This window comes from Chamaea fasciata, unplaced genomic scaffold (genome assembly GCF_029207755.1).
Source record: "Chamaea fasciata isolate MVZ Bird 193981 ecotype frontalis unplaced genomic scaffold, bChaFas1.0.hap1 SCAF_1, whole genome shotgun sequence".
Classification (NCBI taxonomy): Eukaryota; Metazoa; Chordata; class Aves; order Passeriformes; family Sylviidae; genus Chamaea; species Chamaea fasciata.
The window spans coordinates 38,483,884-38,502,499 of NW_027094086.1; the positions used below are offsets into that span (position 1 = coordinate 38,483,884).

The window sequence follows — 18,616 nt, forward strand, 5'->3', positions numbered from 1 at the left end:
GACAAAAATAAGACCCAACATACCTAAAGAAGCTTCCAGACTACCATTTTTAGGTCATGCCCTGTACTTTTTCCTACTTTTCAATTCATATGTAGGAAGGTCAGATCATAAAGTGGATTCCATTGTGGCATTTCAAATCAGATTATTCTCTACATAATAATTAGTGCCACTCTTCCCATCACTTGCATGCTGTTTTGCTAGTCTGAGAATGTTATTTGTGTTTATTTCTGAGAAGCTTTTTTTAATCCTTACAAAGTACCAGAATCCTAAGCGCAGCTATCTCATGCTCCATGAACTTTAGTGCAAATGCTGTAAGCATTTCTTTTCTCCTTAACAACTTCATTACAGTGTTTACACAGGAATACAGTCCTTGTACTGTAACCATGCAAAGCAAATATTCTGTAGTAAATGTAAGCTTTATTCAAAGTGTAGCTTTAGAAGTCTTTATAGCATACTCCAGCCTGGACTTCCAGTGCTAGTGCAGGGAAAACGGCAAAAGGAAAACTACGACAGACCTTTCATGCTAACAAGAACTTTGGAATGGTCAAACAGAAAACCTATGGGCCAAACACATTTCCAAAATGTGTCTACTCCTCTTTCCTAACACATGACCCATCCCGAGCTATCCCTGCAAAAAGGACCTCAATCCCTCTGCAACATCTTCTCAAGCTGTTTGTTCACCATGAGATTGTTAAGTGTATGAGAGAAAAATGGCTGAAGGATAAAAGAACCTGGTTCACAGCTGCATGAGAAATGGAAGTATAACTTTTCTTCTTAAAAAGAAGATGAAATGTCCTTTCGGCAAGCTAGCAATCAAGTTGTGATTTTCCTTCTGGTAGAACTAAGTATGACCAGGACACAGACCACCAGTGACAGGCTTCCCAAAGAAATACAGCATTTAGGGAGAAAAGCAGTGTCAGGCATCCCTAAGGGCTATTCTAGAAAAGACCCTCTGCCAAAAGAAAGCTCTAAAGCAAGACTGAAATCCAGTTAAGGAAAAAAAAAATGAGAGAAACACCAACAGCCTTTTACAGCAGAGAGTTTAAATCAAGTCAAAGCTATTAGCGGAGGCAGTGAGGAATCAGAGAGGAAACAAAGGCAAAATAGTTGGTGCACTATGAAAATCTGCACTGTTGGCTTCACTTATGAAAAAACCCCATCATTCTCCTCTAAAAACATTTTTTGGACTCACACAAAGAACTCTTGCATTATACCTCTTCTAGTAGGAGAGAAATCAAACAACATTTAATATTCAGGGCTTATTCTGTACAAAGTGGAAAATGACTATGCTAGCCCTTAATGCTCACACTGAATGATGGCCTGCTTTTTGGTGTTGCCCTTTCTTTTGTTTGTTTTCAAAGGGGCAAAAAAGACTCCACTGAAAGGCACACATGCCCATGTACATAGATCTGCTTTTGCTGATATCGCTACCACAGACCTAAGTACTGTAATTCAGGAAATGCAGAAAATCACTGAATGATTTCATGAAAAAAAAAATCATAAGCCCACTGAACCTGTTATTTTGAAATCCAATCTAATATTAATGGCAATAAAGCAAAGAATAAAATCCAGCACCACAATCTCAGAGATACAGTGGTGTATGAATAAATCAAAATCACCAGTTCTGGTTTGTGGTACAGAAGTTTACATTTGAATGCAGATAGATTGCAAGTCCCACAGCAGCTAGCCAGCTGTGGCTAGCCAGCCAGCTAGCCAGCTTCCACAGCAGCCCCTCCAAGCTGTATTGATTTCTAGGGAAGAAAATGCACTGTAAATCTGCCTGAACAGCATTGTGTCATACTTTTGGTTGGCTTGAAAAAAGCAAATTAAATGTTTTCCATTAGCATGGTAAAGAAGCTATACAATTTTGTTTTTATTTCGAATGGAGTCTCAAGTTACAGAACATTTTAGCTAACTCTGTGGCAAGGACTACATGCTCTGTGTTTGTGAAGCCAGCAATTCATGCTTATGTGAAACCAGATGTGTGCACTGCACAGTTCCCAGGGCTGGGAAGGGTTTTTTAAAACGTGTTGCTGTTGATTAGAAAGGACTTTGCTTTTCACTTAGATCGTGGAATATACTGAAGCAGAAACAACATGTTCTTGCAGGGAAGGGGAAAGAGGGGAGGAGCAATGGGTCGGAAGCAGAAGAAAACTTCAAGGCCATAAAAACCACACACAGAGAACAGCATAGGAGCAATGCTGTAGTACAACAAAGAGCAGAACAGTTCTAAAAAGCAATAAGCATAACATGATTTGAGGTAACAAGAACTCCTTGATCAATTATTCATATAATTTACAACAGTTACAGCTGCATCAATGAGGAAAAAAAAAAGAATCTAGGGCAAATATAAAATCTTCACAGCTATGAAGTATCCTTGATTTTCACCAGAACATTTGGCTGTCTCATATCATGTGTTTCTAGTTAGCAACAAACCCCTCCAACAAAGGGAAACGAGACAGAGAGGCACAGAACAAACTGCCTTGCTGGAAGAAGTGAGAGTGTTCAAGGCTACATTTCACTCATGGATTCTACGCATCACCAAAACCCAACACTACACTAACACTGCTGTGTTTGAAACCTAACCACCATCGCACCTAGATACATCCATGCACCCCTTGGGATTTTGAGGATACCTGCTGTGAAGCCTTTACTCCCTCAATGCACAAAACTGCACTTCAAAAATAAATAAATGTTTAAATAACTCCCAGAAGAAATGCCATATCTTTGTAATGTGTGGTTATCTCGACTTGCATTCCTTTGTGTACTCCTACGGCAAATGTAACAAAGGGAACCATTACAGAGATAAGTATTTCTGGATGGGGTTTTTGCCTTCAGTTTGAAATCACTTTGTAATCATGATCAGCAGCTTTTCTGCTCTGTCAAGGTTTGAATATAGTGTCCTCAGTTGTTCAAGGTGACCTTGCTAGTGGACTGGAGAAACACGGGTTTCTCCAAGTGAAGAAAATCCAAGAAATGTGATGCAAAGAGAGGGCATGGTGCAGCAAAGGGATGAGGGGGCCTACCTGTGCTTACTGCACTTGCTGCATCCCCAGGCATGTACAGCAGATCATGAGGGAAGGTTATGAGCTGAATCACTGCCTGTGCTAATGGCAGAACTCAACACTGATTTTGATTTTACTCCACAGACAGAAGGACAATGAACTTAGGTCTAGTTCAGAGCTCTAATTTCAGTTTAAATTAAGATCAATAAAGGATTAACTAGGAAAAACTGCAATTCTTCTCCGGTGAATCGAGAATTATTCATTTAAGAAGCTTTCCAATAATGAAGTTAACACCTTGCCACAGGTAGTTTTTAAAAATGAAGAAGCTGACAGAACTTTAGAAGCACCTACCTTCAATCCTAAATAAATCTGTAGGAAACATTTCCACTACTACTCACTTTTTTCAGCCAACTCTCTACACTTAGTTCAATTAGTCGTGTCAGTATGAAGGAAAGATCCTGCATATACCATCACTACATTCAAAACACTGGCAAACAAAACCTTAGCATAGTCAAATCTCCCTAAGTGTGTGTAACAATAACATTGGTAAGTTCAACAAAGTTCTTGGGGTCACATCTTCCTTCCTTTCTTCCATCAGTTTTTATCCTGTACAAGCCAGAATGGGGTCTGAATGATAAGAAAATACATAGTGCTGATAAACAGAAAAGCATTGTATACAAACCTCATTCTTCTCCCATTGGTAAAGATACCAGAGAGTATTTCCATATTTTTGTGGCCACTCAAAGCGAGCTCTGAATGTGGCACTTGAAGTGGGATATGTTTCTAAAAACAGAGCATGCTGTAGAGCTCAGAAACAGCCTGTTCCCTTGCCAACAAAGAACTTTAGATATATTTTTCTACTAATAATCTAAGGAATTACTTCTGGCTCTAACCTACAATGCACATTATGTTGTTTTCCTCTCCCCTCCCCCAGCATTTGCTATTACAACATTTATTTCGGGTAGCAAGGAGCTAAACACACAAAAGAAGGAGAAAGCTCAGAGATGCACTTCAATGTTTATTTTGCAAGAAGAAAAATCCTGATTTTGAAAACTATATCACACATTCAATTTGCTTGAAAAATGAATCACTTTACCTCAGTGTAAGACTTCTGAACTCCTGCTAAGGCTGCCTGGCCTGTTAGAAGGTCTTCACCTTTCGCAGAGGTCTCCAGATGAAGGCAGATCTCTTCACCTCAGAACTTCCAGAGGCTTCCTGCAGCAACACCTGGAGACACAGCAACAGGGAAGGCATTTAGCTCCATCATTGAAGCCAGCTTTCGAATGGATAAGAGAATGGTGTCCTTAAAGGCTGCATCTCGGTTTAAACAATGTAAATTTCCAAAATTAGAACCTTATATCTTCTTTTGGAGACTTAAAGGCTGTGAACAGGAGTTTAGCAATACTGGACAAGGATTCAGTCAGCTATAGATGGTCTCTAGCCTTTATATTGCCAGTCCCAACAGCATAATCTCCAAACTCTGAAATTTACCAGGTATCAATTCTGAACTTCTCTCATGTCATTATTTTCCCGACAGTGAAAGTGCTCAAAAGCATGAACTGAAAATGCTTCAGGACAAAGAGCACAAGTGTGACACATCATCTTCTCAGGGGACTGACATAGTGCTGTGTCCCTGCAGGCAAGAAACACCATCAGCAAACCACCTAGCCTCCCTGCACATGACCTCCACCCAGCTGACAAAGTAATCCTTGTTAAAAGTCCACTCCAGAACACTACCTTATGCTCAGAAAAAATTAAAAATAAAAAACCTTAAAGTCCACCATCAGAAGGGAAGGACAACAAGATTGCCTTCCTGAAATGAATGCGTTTCAGCACAGCTTTTTACATGCAAAACAACCATACAAAATGTAGTCATTTACAAGCTGTGACCTAAATCCCTGTTCATGTTTTTTTTTTTCTCAAAATGCCACCTGAGGTAAGACCAGCTCTAATCACACAGAAAAGTACTTGGGTACATGAGATTTCTGTGGTTTGGTTTTATTTGACAGTATGTGGTCAAGCACCCTTACTGGCACAAGCAGATGGCACAGCAGCTTCCTTTAAGCAAACAATTCTGAGTGGTTTCAAATTACTTTAATTTTCTAATCAGCTATTCACTCGAGAAACAGGACAGCAGTCAGGTTACAGACCATGTGATGAAACACCGGGCTCCTTTAACAAACATCTCAAAAATATATGCAGAAACAGTTTAAGCACAAATTCAAGAAAACCATTTTTGGTCCCATACTGTTAACAAACCAAACAGGCAGCAATATTCGTCAGATGCCAATTACTATGGGCTTCTTTGTTCACAGTCTTTGGAGGCCCTGACTGAGTTTGGGTCTTACCATTAGTACACTGAAGATAAGAGTTTGTTTGTGTTGATGAAGTCTCATCCTGGGAGACTGACTACCTTTGAAAAAGTGGTACAGCAGAAACAAGTAACGGGGGGGAATTTCAGACAGATTGGTATCCGCATGTAAATACTTAGAATTGGAAAAAAATAACAAGAGAAAGATGAAGGCGTAAGCATATTCAGAACGACGAAGCATTACAGCTACTAAGCTATTATGAGCCTGCTGTAGTAGTGGTATTCTGGTATTTGGTAAAAGACAAAAAAATTGAAATCATGGCAAAAAAAAGAAAAAAAAATGTTTTTCAACCTTGCCTTGTTTACTACAGCAAAGCACAACAGATTATTAGCCAGAAACACACTCTTGTACTATTACAAATTACTCTGATATCCAAATAACTGTATTTTAAGCAGCAATTCTGAATGAGGCTCATTTCAGTCTAAAAACCAAAGCAACTGTGTAAGCAAAAGGATCCCTGCAAGTTCATATTTGACAAGTGAAAGGGAACAAACTGAACATGGTCACTAGCTGCAACCAGTAAAGTAAATCTGTTCCGGCCATGTTGCTTGGCCAACAGCCTGAGCAAGTTCAAGTACAAACACTTTTATTTCCAAGTTGAGTGACAAATTTTAACAGCTATCAAGTGGTCAGGATAGAAGACACCCCCAATAATCTCCAGGAGAATTCTAGATGTACTGCTTAAAAACAAAAACTTGTGACAAAATACTGCAGGGAAAAAAGGTTGCAACTTTTTGTGCAGGTAAATATTCAGCTTCACAAATTCCTTCCCTTCTGCCTGTTGAAATTACAGTCCCTTTCTTTTTGCTTCTCCACCAAACTGCTGGTTTAGAATCTTCAAAAAATATGATCCCAAATTAATTTCTGTTGTTAGGAATGTTACCAGTCTCATATGGCAAATAAATAACACTGAGTTGAATATATTCATGTTTAAAGATGAAAGTACGGTATTGAGTGTATGTATGCATCTTCACAAATATATTTCTATTAAATAGCTGCATGGTTATCAGTCAGCTTCGCTAAAGTGCTCAGAACTGCACTTTAAAAATATTTTTAAGAACCTGTTTTGTATTTATAAACTACATCCTGAGTTTCAGCCTTTATCCAACAAGCTGGAGTCTTTTATAACACATGTAGTTTCCTGCTTCGTTGTCCAGTATCAACAAGTCTTTGGGCTTTTTTTTTCTGAAAGGACTTTTCATCCTCAATTGCCATGTTCTTCCTCTCTTGCTAAATATAAAATCAAAGTTTTAATACTTAGAAAAATACACATCTAATGGCAGAGAAGCCAAATGTAATTTAGAAGGATTCATGAATGAATGAATGAATGGCCTTCTTATTCTAATAATCCCAAAGGCATCAATCTAAACCTTCATACCCGATTCAAGTCTACCATGAGGTTCCCACAATCCAAACTAAAGTCTTTAAAAACGTAGGATTTCTTCACAAAGAAATAAGCTGATATGGAAGCTCAGCAGCATATGAGTAAACATTTGATAACTTGATGCTTTGATAAGGCATTACCTTGATCTCTGTCATGGAGGAGAAGTGTAAGTCAGGAAACTGAAACTATGCAGCTGGAGGAATCTAGCTACTCAGGTAAATAAGCTATACTTTCTGTGTCAAAAAAAGACATAAATGTCTCTGCAGCCAAACCTCTGTGAGAGAATAAAGTTATTTAACAAAGCAGAAAAGGTAGAGAAGACCTCAGCTTTATATGTGACAAGAAACAAGTGAATATCTAGCAATGTGTATTGTGAAAAACTATTCAACCTTTTTAACACAGACCCTACATTTTCACAGGCAAAAGGTACAGACTCACTACTCTCACATCTCTATAATTTTCAGGAAAAATCTTCCATCAAGCATAAATTAAAAGGTATAATAAATTTAGAGAACACAATTTTCAGAAACATTAGTGGAGTTTTGTTAGAAAAGGTCCATATCCACTAACTCTGGCAGTTTCTACTCCTGCAGACAGACATCTTTTCATTTATATCAACAATAAAACTAAGTTGCAATGCATTCCCATATTTAGCATTAAGCCCCTGAAAAGATGGAGGAATCAAATTAAAGAGATACAGAAAAATCTCAAGTCAGGCACTTCCCACAGTTAATATCAATACATTCATACTTCATACCCCACTACTTTAATTATTACTCTATATTACTTCTGTTGGCTAGTAAAAAGTATCTTCAGTACTGAACCTTTTACTTCTGAGATGGAATAGCATTCACGTTTTCTGACTTGATACCCAGTTGTTAAAAGCATTAATTCCATTTCAGATCAAGACTGATACATTTTATTGCAAAGTAAGACACCTATAAGATACTAAGAGGAGCCTTACTCCCTGCAAAGTTTGATGAAAAAACTGCTAATTTTTCCAAGCAAGAAGTACATCCACTAGACAACTGGAAAGCAGCAACATCTTTAAAAGTTTCAAGGTTTCACTACCATGATTCTTGCAGCTGTATCTCACTAGGAGACTCTTGATCAGCACAGCTATCAAGCCACTATAAACTGTCAGGGAAAGTTACAGTACATTTTCAGAAGCACAAAAGTGCACTGATCTCCTAAACGTTAATTATACTGAAACAAAGCCTCAATTAGAAGCAGATCATCAAGTCCAACACACTAATACTTTTGTTTGCTGGTGTGTACACATGCATGTCTGAGAAATATCTACAAGAAGAGACAAAAAGTAGATCTTTATTTTACCTTTATTAGTTTTCTGCCCACATTCTCAGCTACTCTCTTTTCTACTCTCCAACACCAAGGGTTTCATTTACAGTTTGTATCAGTTATTAAAATATAATAGGAAAAAAAAAAAAAAGAACACAGAAAAACAGGTTTTCTGGCCAGCCTATTATCTGGTTCTACAGGATAGGATTTGTTTTTTCAAAGCCAAAAAATAAATGAAAATATGTATAGACGTCATGACAGAGTAATTAGAGTGCTTAAGCATCAGCGGGCAGCCTGGTAAAACAAGGCTCCAAAGATGAACAAAAAGAGATAGTGTGTTTTTTGAGGAAGGAATTGTTGTAGAGGGGAATGAAGGGCAGGGAAATTACAGTCCTTGAAAAAAGCAGCAGTATGGATGGACCTGATGTGTTTCCATGCTGTCACTTTCTTTGCACACCTGAGGAACAACAGGCAGATGCCAAACAAACTAATGACAACAAAAAAAGCAATCAGAATTAGGTTGGCTAAGACAGGTGGCTATTAAGAGGATAAACATAATTCTTATAGAAAAACATTCCTTCAAGAAACTCCACAGGAAAGCAGATGATGGAAAGTACTCCCCAGCTGAAAGCACAAACACAATTCAAGGGGTACCAACTGAAAACTGCAACTGGGAATTTATGAACTGTGTTTATATGCTAATGTACCACTTCCTAACCTCTTCAATCTTTGTGAATATACACCTCTTGCCAAGGGACTTGAAAGAAGAAAGCCTGTAAACTTGTGAATGTTCCTGGTTTGGTGACAACAGCCAACTAAGAGTTCAAAGAAAGGCTGCAAAATGAGGAAAATGAGGCACAGGATGAAAAGCAAGTATAATGATTGAAGAGTGGGGTGGTGTGAGAAGCTGGAAAGGCCCTGACACTGTACAAGCTCTGCTCAGGAATAAGAAAAACATCTCTGTATTATCAACACTGATTTCAGCACAAATCCAAAAAATGTCTCCAGACCAGCTCCTATGAAGAAAATTTACTCTATTTACTCTATCCCAGCCAAAACCAGCACAAAGTGACACCAGAAGACTGGCTTAAGAAGGGGCCTTGTACCATGATTAATTTTAAATAAGACCAGGAAATTTATTCAAAACAATTTGGTTTCTTAAGTTTTCACTGTGAAAAGGAATAGGAAAATGCCACAGTGCCTTATTACTGCAAACATTACAGAGAACCATAAAATAGAGAATGGAAGCAGAAATTAAGACAAAATAAAAGACCTTTTGTAGGAGTTTCTGGTGAATTCTCTATGAGCCCAAAAAAAAAAAAAAAAAAAAAAAAAAAAAAAGACAATAAAGCTCCAATAAAGGATGTAATTAAAGTAGGTAATTCTGAAATTTTCAAAAAATTATGTACTCTCTGGGACCTTATTTATGATCCAGGGAAGAAGTCAGTATACTCTGCCTCAAAATTATATCCCAAATATAATGGCTTCTGAATGACAGCCTGGGTACAACCCCAGAAGTAAGCCAAATTCTGAACTGTCCTTTCAGTCTGCCATTTAGCTTTATTCATTTTTCATAGTCCCCATGAAAGCATAACCACTTTGTTGTTCATTAGATGCAGGCTAAGTAATTGGTTTGACTTTGGAACAAACATTAGAAGCAACCATATGCTATCACCATCTTTGCCTGCTATTTGGAAAAATCTGAAGACAAGACATTGATGCAAATATACATGAGAGCAATTAATTATTTGCAGCTCAAAAGGGAAATATGTCTGTTACTCTGCTTGCCTGCATTCTCACAACAAACCTTCAAAAATCAGCAGCACTTAATGGGCAGAATTGGAAATCTACTAAGCATAAGAAAACCATGGAAATATAAGCAAAACTATGCATGAGACACTTTAGATCTAACAAGGGTGACACCTCTCTCTAGCTTTTAATAGTGATGCCATTATCATCTTAAGGATAGTTACAAACACTTTCAAAAGTCTTTGCAACATCAAAGTTAGACAAATGTTTCTTAACGACCTCAGATTTGGACTCATGATTGTTTTTGTTGCAAATCCCGCCACAGTAGGAGAAATAGGATTTTTTTTACAAATTATAAAACAAATTTGCTGTACCCTCTAATCCTTCCCTCATCTTGGCAGATCTGCATAAAATAAGCTGAGCATGAGACATGAGAATCCTAACCCTTCCTAGTAGATGTGTCACTTCTCCCTTGGGTATGACCAAGGGACAATGATCAACATTCAAAGCAATAAAAGTGACACCCAATTCCATTAAATAATCAGATCAAGACAGCTCTCAGGTTTTCAGCTCTCAGATGCGGAAGCAAAACCTGCCCAAGCAATTTTGCCAAGGAATGATGCCAGGGAACTGCAAGAGTGGTTCTCCAAGGTACCTGAATGACTAAAGGCAGTACAACACTTTCATCAGATCTACGGGAAATCAGGAAGTAAAAAAGTGCCAAATGGCTACAGGACACCAAGCCATGCGCACATTTTGGAGGAGTTTCAGGTCACCTTTGTTTACTCACTGGCCAACACAACAAGAACTGAATTTATAAGCTTCAGAACTAGAACAAGCACAAATATTAATAATGAGATAGCTGCAAATGCAGAGGAAACCCCACCAGCCCATCCCCTAGCCACCCCCCAAAAAAAAAAATCCCATGAAAACCCCCAAACAAAACACTTCAGAAGTATTAGGCCCAAAAAAGTAAAGCACTTCATAAGTAAGAAACAGCTAACAGGAGGAATCAGCTTACGCAAGCAGTCATTGATTTATCAATTCATTACACATGACTGAAACACAGATGGACATTACAGTCTGTGAAGATGAGTTTTCCTCTAGCATGAAAGACTCTTCAGCCCACATTTCCACATTCAAGTTTCCAAGTAAAGACTTTTTATCAGCAAGTTATTAAAACCCCAAAGCAGCAAGAATTCACTTTAATCTCTGTTCTATCTCTGCTTGAGGACATCCACTTGCTTACCCTGCTTCATACTCAGACTGTCAGTTCCCTCTTCACAACTCAGTATAACCAGGAAGAATAACTTGGCTCCTTATTATTCAACTGTAATTGTTTCTCTTTGGATGTTTTACAGCTGGAGGAAGAAAAGATACAAACAGGTGACATCAGTTTTGACTTTAAATCAATCAACAAATGAAATGTTAGTAATAAGAGACATGAAACAGACACATTACCCATGATAGGAAATACTAAATCTACAGCTGGGCTTCAAAACAAAACCCTACAGTCTACTTTGCTGGGAATAAGAAGATATACAAAGCTTTGACTTGGGGTCAGGCCACAGGGTCAAATATACAAAGAGGATATAAATCAGACATTATTTCTAAAACTTACTTGCCAAAGGACAAGACAGTGAGTACGGAAGTATTTATGAAAACATATCAACACTGAAAAAAAGGCAAGTACAAGGGCATGCAGATGTCAGCCAGTCACAGATGTGCTGCCTGCTTTAGCAGTCAGACCTAATCCCTGTCCCCAGCCAAGCCTGGGGACCTGGCTCTCACATCCAGGTTGTATAGCACGGGAGCTCCCCAGGACAGTATATATAACTGGGGTGTACCCCAGGACCCACACTACTGACCAAGCTGGGGATTCATCAGGGCTTAAGTCAAGAAACCTCAGAGAACACACATTAAAAACTTTTCCTAGAAACTACATGAAATCATTACTATTGTTTATTAAATATACCTAATACTGGACTACAACAAAGTACAAGGAGTTTCTTGCTTCCCTTTGTGACCTGTTCCAATACTACACTATCATCCTTGATAGGAACAGTAAAAGAGTATCATACTTGCAGGGAAAAAGTGCTGGGTATAGGATATCGATGATTTAACTTTAATGAGGCTGTGTAAAGAGTCCTTGCATCATGCCCAGCACACCATGGAAAAGGGATGTCTTACCAAAAGCCTTCCTCCCTCAATGAAAAGAAGTAGAGCCCATCTCCAGGCCATGGGCTCAGCACGTAGGATTACTCAGCAGATGGTCATTAAAGCAGGAATTAAGCGTAACATGCCAGGTCTGCAAAAGCCTACCTTATGAGAGGCATTTAATAACAACATTTTTGTGCTGTGCACCACAATTTTGAGAAACAGAGAAGCAATAAGCAATGTAGTTACCAATGCAACTCCAGCTTAGAGACAGACCATTCAAGGCAATTCTGAACAGAAGGAAAAAATACATAAGATGCCACAATTGATTACTTTACTTTGTTTAAAGCTAGTTATAAAAAAAAAAATTGGTTTTGTTTATGCACATTATTACTAACCAGAATTTCAGTGCAATGGTACAGCACTTCCATACCCCAGAGAAAGCAAATCCAGGACCCTGTTCATCTCCAAGTAGCAGGAAGCTGGCAAACAAGCAAGGGGCAAGCAGCCAAACCAACCACTACTGCTAAGAGCAGCATAAATCAACAGTTTGAATCAGAAGGCTTTACACTTCCTTTCTGAGGACTCCGCCACTTATTGCTTCTTTTAGAAACATTTATCAACTTGGTATCAGGGCACTATGGAAGAGCATGAAAGCTGCAACAGTTGCAGATCACGTCCATGGGTTTGACCTTGATTTGGACCACTTGACTGTCAAATGTCACAACAGGAGTAAAACTTAAGAGACTACAATCTCATACTCTTCTGACATAAACATAACTCAGCATAGCATAAGATACCATAGAACACTTTATAAAAGGAATTATATCAAGCAGTCACATCATGTCATAGATGCAGGACAAAAAGCCACAGAGAGCCACGTGCATAGTCTTCCTTTGACAACTCTTACCCTCATTTAACAGCACTGAGACCAAGGAATAAGGAAAGAGCAGAGTATTTAAAGAAAAAAAAAAAAACTTTAGAAAATGGAAACAGAATTTACAAAGTAGATAGCCATTTCAAAGCACCAGTCATAAAAGGAAAGGTGCATGGGAGCTTACAGCTAGGCACACATCATCAGTCCATAAAGCAAGGACTCTGTTCTACTCTGAAGCCAAAGAGTAACTGAGCGATTGTCCTACCCTGTCACTCATCCTGAAACTACCTAGCAATTCTTCTTAAATAATGAGATGGACCGCTAACACTTTACACTTTTGAGATTCCTTTGGATTCTCAAAAGAACCCATAGCTAAGAAAATTATGCTGGTCATTAGACTAACAAAAAAATCTCCAAAAATCACAAGCAACATTTTTCTACATAAAAACAGGCATTTTTCACTGGAGGCACCCACGTATCCCTAAAGATGCGCATTTTGATGATTCCACCAGGCTAATAAAACGTTGACATGGCATTCTTCCTTGTAAAAGTTGACAATATGATGACCCTGCAGAAAATTCTGTGCAAGTTATTTACAAAGACAGGCACCTAAACAAGTACTAAATCCCAAACGCTGACTTCTAACATTCTGAAGGTCAGTATGAGGCATTTAAGGAGATGCTTGTGCAATACACAAAATTAATCAAAATTATCAAAAGCACCAGACAGAAGGAACAAAATGTTCTTAAAAATAAATCAAAACATCTACAGAGGCATCCATCTTAATTTTTACTGCACCACTATAATTTCTACTCCTACATTTGCATAGTGTACAAACAATGCATTTAAATGTCCAGCTATTACCACAGAATCAGAGGAGCTTACACTGGAAGGGTCCTTCAAAGGCCATCTAGTTCCAGCCCTCTGCAATGAGCAAAGACATTTTCAACAAGATCAGATTGCTCAGAGCTCCATTCAACCTGACCTTGAATGCTTCCAGATCCACCACTGCTCTATGGTCATAAAGACGAGATAAATTTTCAGAAGCACGCTTTCTCAGACCCTGCTGAGAAAGTGTTTCATATGATGCAATTCAAGTAGAATATGTTTTAATCTGCTTGACACAAACCAGAGAAGAATTATTTTATTATACTTTCAAGAAAAAGTAGTGTATCAAGTCACCATCTGATCATCAACTAAAAAAAGTTAAAATAAAATATGTGGGATGTGAACAGAATTTGTCAGGTACATTTAACATTATTCTTTCATGTGTTTTATGTTTTTAATGATCTTGATAATCTTTGCTCATTTTACATGCAAATAACCTAACTATGCAAGTTAACTTTTTAATCCAGCAAATTTCAAGTGAATTTCAACACCGTAAGAGTTGTTGGGAACAAACTTTCTTTGTATTGACAATACTTTAGCATTTACACTACATAGCAATTTAATCAGGATGTTATAATTTGGTTCTGTGTGGGTGTCAACTGACTTGCTTCAAATTCCACTTCATATCTACAGAAGTTATTCACAAAGAAGATGCAATTATATTAATCACATGGGCTGACTACAATGTCTAAGGCTTCAGCACATCTCCCTTTGGGAGGTCAGGACCTGCAACTCCAGATATTGGAAGACTTCTCCTGAAAGCAGTTAATATATTTCTTGACTTTTGTTGCACAAATCCAGTTTTGCTGATCCTGTAGCAGCACACAAACAGTCTCCTGTCCAACCTCCAAACCTTGTAGGAACAAGATTTTGGACAGGAACAGGAGAAAAGGAAAGTCAATACAGGAATCCTAAACACAAACGTTTTAATTAAAAATTACCTTTTCTCCCTCAAGTCTGCCCTCTTTCATACAGTTCCAGACATCAAAATATAGGCTGAAGTCCTAGTATTTGAAGGAACTACACCAGAAACAACTTAAAATGCCAACAGAGAGGGCATCTAAATTAACCTAATTTTCTTTTGTCCACAGCTTACAAACAGAATGTTTATGAGAAGATTCTTATCTTGATTTACATAACTTGCAGATTGATGGAAAATTCATTACATTCCCCTGTGTAAGTTATTCCATGATTAATTATCCTAATTTAACTACCTTTGCTTTCAAGTCTAGGGTGACACAAAAGATCAAGATTAAATTAAAGGCTTCACAAAACCATTTTCCCCAAGTTTGTTAAACCTCTAATGCAGTAGATTACTCTATCTGTAAGAGCCAAAAATTTCTCTATTCTTCCAGTTTAACAAGCACTCTTCCAAGTGCTTCCAGTTTAGATACATAATACCAGGCCAAGTCACTGGTGCTGTGCGGCTAAACACACAGGCCAGTAGCTGCTGAGGAAGAGGAACAGGAAAGCTAGACAAGGCCAAGTGAAAGATGTCATGTCTTAGCATCTCCCAACGAACTACAACAAGAATTGGCAAGCTTCCATATTCGTTTATTTTGCTGACGGGGATGTATACTTCTAAGAAAACAAAAAATTCAGTCCTGTGGTCCATTTTGTTATATCAATACCATAAGACTTCTTTAGGGTAGAGTGTGGTCACACATGTGTCAGGAGACTGGGGACATGGCATGGAGCTGGACAGCAGGCAATGGGAAATGCCATGAGCCCCCAGCCCCAAGCTCAGCCCCACACTGACAAACACACAAAGAAAAGGCTCCCGTGAGGTTCTGTGATGGTGTCTAAAATTACACAAGGGAAGGAAAGATATTGGGGTGCTGGAGCACATCCAGAGGACAACAAAGCTGGTGAAGGGTCTGGAGCAGAAATCTTATGGAGGAGTTGCTGAGGCACCTGGGGCTGTTTAGTCTGGAGAAAAGGATGCTCAAGGGGAGACCTTACTGCTGTCTACAACTACTGAGAAGAGGTTGCAGCCAGGTGGGGGTCAGTCTCTTCTACCAAGTAACAAATGACGGGACAAGAGGAAATGGCCTCAAGCTGTGTGAAGGAAGGTTTAGATTAGATAACAGAAAAAAATTCTTCACCAAGAGAGCTGTCAAGCCCAGGAACAGACTGCCCAAAGAAGCGATGGAGTCACCGTGTAGATGTGGTGCTCAGGGACATGGTTTAGCGGTGGACTCAGCTGACAGTGTTAGGTTAATGGTTGGACTCAATGACCTTTGGAGATCTTTTCAAAGCTAAATGACTCTATGATTTTAAGGTGAACATCTAAATACCCTGATGGAAAGGAAAATGCCGCCATCCACGTTTGAGAGCAACAGTGCTTCCCCAGTAAGTATGCTTTCTGGCCATGGAGGATAATTTTTGAGGAATAAAGCTTTAAGTTATTAATAAGAATGAAATCTCTTGACCTAGATTTTCTCCAGCTGAAAAAAAAAGCATACACACACAACACAGCCTTCCTCCACAAACACTAACATATTACACTCATCATATGACAGAGCACTTCAAAACAGATATTTCATAATGAAAAGAGAAAAAGGCTTTTTGTGTTCCTCCCTCACTCAGCTTTGTCTAAGAACATGAATACAGATGACGTTTGATTAAAACAGAAACCTGAACCCCAAGTTGCATGTATTTACTTTTTAAAAGCATTTTACAATTTGATTTTCTTCTTGCCTGCTGTGATAATTGATGAAAACTACAGAGGGATTAAAATGAGCACAGGTGCGTGTCTACATAGTTCAAAGAGATTTGATCTTGAATGAAAATAATAATAATAAAAAGCTTGAGTATTTTTAGGAGTGGATTTAACATAGCATAACCAAATAAGCCTAGATTAAAAGTAGGATTTTACAGTCCGGATTTCATGTTACTGAAATTTAAAATGTGTAATTCATAACATATCAGAAACTTTTGCAAGCAGTACTGATTTACTTGCATTTACAGCCCTCCATCTCATACATGTCAGAGCAGATCCAGAGAAAAAATAACGGCACTACAAACAGTATAAAGCACTAAAATACAATACAAGGGTATGTGTTACAAAAGACATTTGGCACTAAATCAACCTTATTTTTAAATTTGTGAGAGGTAAAAGGAAAGTCTAGAGCTGAGAATATCTTTCTGCTAATATACAAATCAGCACAAAACCCATGCTTATTTTCTTTGCCAAATTTATCCTGCTACAGCTGAATCACAACTTCCTTGCACCCATGAGGTCAGGAACCATTTGAAAAGAAATGCATGATACAGCTAATCTTTGTGTCAGCTCATCACACCTAATGCAAAAAACATGATTTTCCCCATTTTTCTGTCCCAGCTTCCTCCAGCAAAGCTAACTAGCATGTTGCTAATCCCAAATTTGTTGCACTACTTTGTTAAACAGATTTAAAAGACAAATGCACACAAAACACATAGGATAAAGAATTTATTCTGCGCTCAAGGCTTACTGCTGAGCTTCTATTAAGAATTGAAAAAACCCCAAACTAACTGCACTCAATTGTATTGAAAACAAATTTATTTGTCTCAAAGGAAGACTCTGCACTCATGTAGACATTTTTAAACAACACCTGCTTTCTTGCCTAAACTACCTAAAACACTGTTCCTACAATAATATGTATTCAATCTTCTTTCTGAAGCAGAATCCAATATATATTTTAGGCCTCTGAATAACAACAGCAGGAGATTACAAATACATGGACTCAGAGATGGAAGAATTCCCTATCCTCCCTTCCTTCCCCATGCAGGGGGGAAAGCTCCTGACTCCATCATATGGGATGCAAGAGCTAATCAGCTCTTCCTCCCAACAGGCTTAATTTTCACTTAAGCACCTTTCTGAGTAGTGAGAATGAGGGAGAATCGGCAATCATTTCGCAGGAACACATCAGTGAAATTGTCAACATCTGGAATGTTCCCCAGCAGCCCCCTGTAGCTTTATATACCTTCAGAGATTTCATTTTCCTGTACACTTTAGCCATGGATTTATACTTTCGCAGCACCCAAATATAAATTAACTCCAACTCCATGTAAAACATCTTATTGACTTAGTGGTTTTGAAACCCCTGAAATTTTGACTTTAGATTTTCACACAACTCTCAGAGGACTCACCAGGGCACTAAGCCCAGTTTTGCAACAGACTGGTGAAGAAACTGAAATTAAGACATGAAAACCTGAAAAAAAAAATTAACCCACCACAGACATATGCTTCTAATATGCTTTCTTTACTCAAAAATCCATCCTATGCCATTACTACACATTTCAAAAATATTTCTTCTAAATCTGTTAGAACACCAAGAAACTAATTTTTCTGTTGCTTAAATCATCTTGTATGCTTGCTATTGATTTAACTTACAAAGACAGATGATTTAAATAGCTCCCTAAATGCAAAACTTTGAAGGATAAATAAAAAACTGCATAAAGTGAAAACAGTCTTTTACCCATTTCTTGTCCATTAAACATATTGCTGAACAAATTTAATTGCAAGATCTTGTCCTGGCCAATATTAAATCTTAGATGCAGATCAATTTCTGCACACTGCATTTAAAACCGCAAAGATCATAAAAGTACAAAAAGGAAGACCGCTAAAAAAGTGAACAATTATTTTTCACGTTTCACAAAATTCTGCAGGTCAGTTCAAGCCCTGAAGAAGACAAATATTAGTGGTTTTTTTGTTTGCTGTTTGTTTTTTAATTATAACATATAATTATATACGTAAGAAACCATATATATTTACTATAGTTTGAAAGTAATACAGAGGGGATTAAGGCATGCATTGAAAAACACTTAAGACTTCATATCCAAAATAATTTAGGCATTTTAAAATAACCTAAATATAAAATTGCCATCATTTAGTTTTAATTAA

The 18,616-nt window shown here is 38.0% G+C and overlaps 1 protein-coding gene across 2 annotated transcripts in view; it reads right to left on the reverse strand.

Moving 5' to 3' along the window:
- Positions 1 to 18,616, reverse strand: part of FAM110B (family with sequence similarity 110 member B) — a 113,385-nt gene that overhangs the window by 78,948 nt on the left and 15,821 nt on the right. For both annotated transcript variants that reach the window (XM_066180927.1, XM_066180954.1), the window contains exon 2: positions 4,102 to 4,232. The gene's annotated coding sequence lies outside the window, so the exon portion shown is untranslated. The remainder of the gene's footprint in view (positions 1 to 4,101; positions 4,233 to 18,616) is intronic.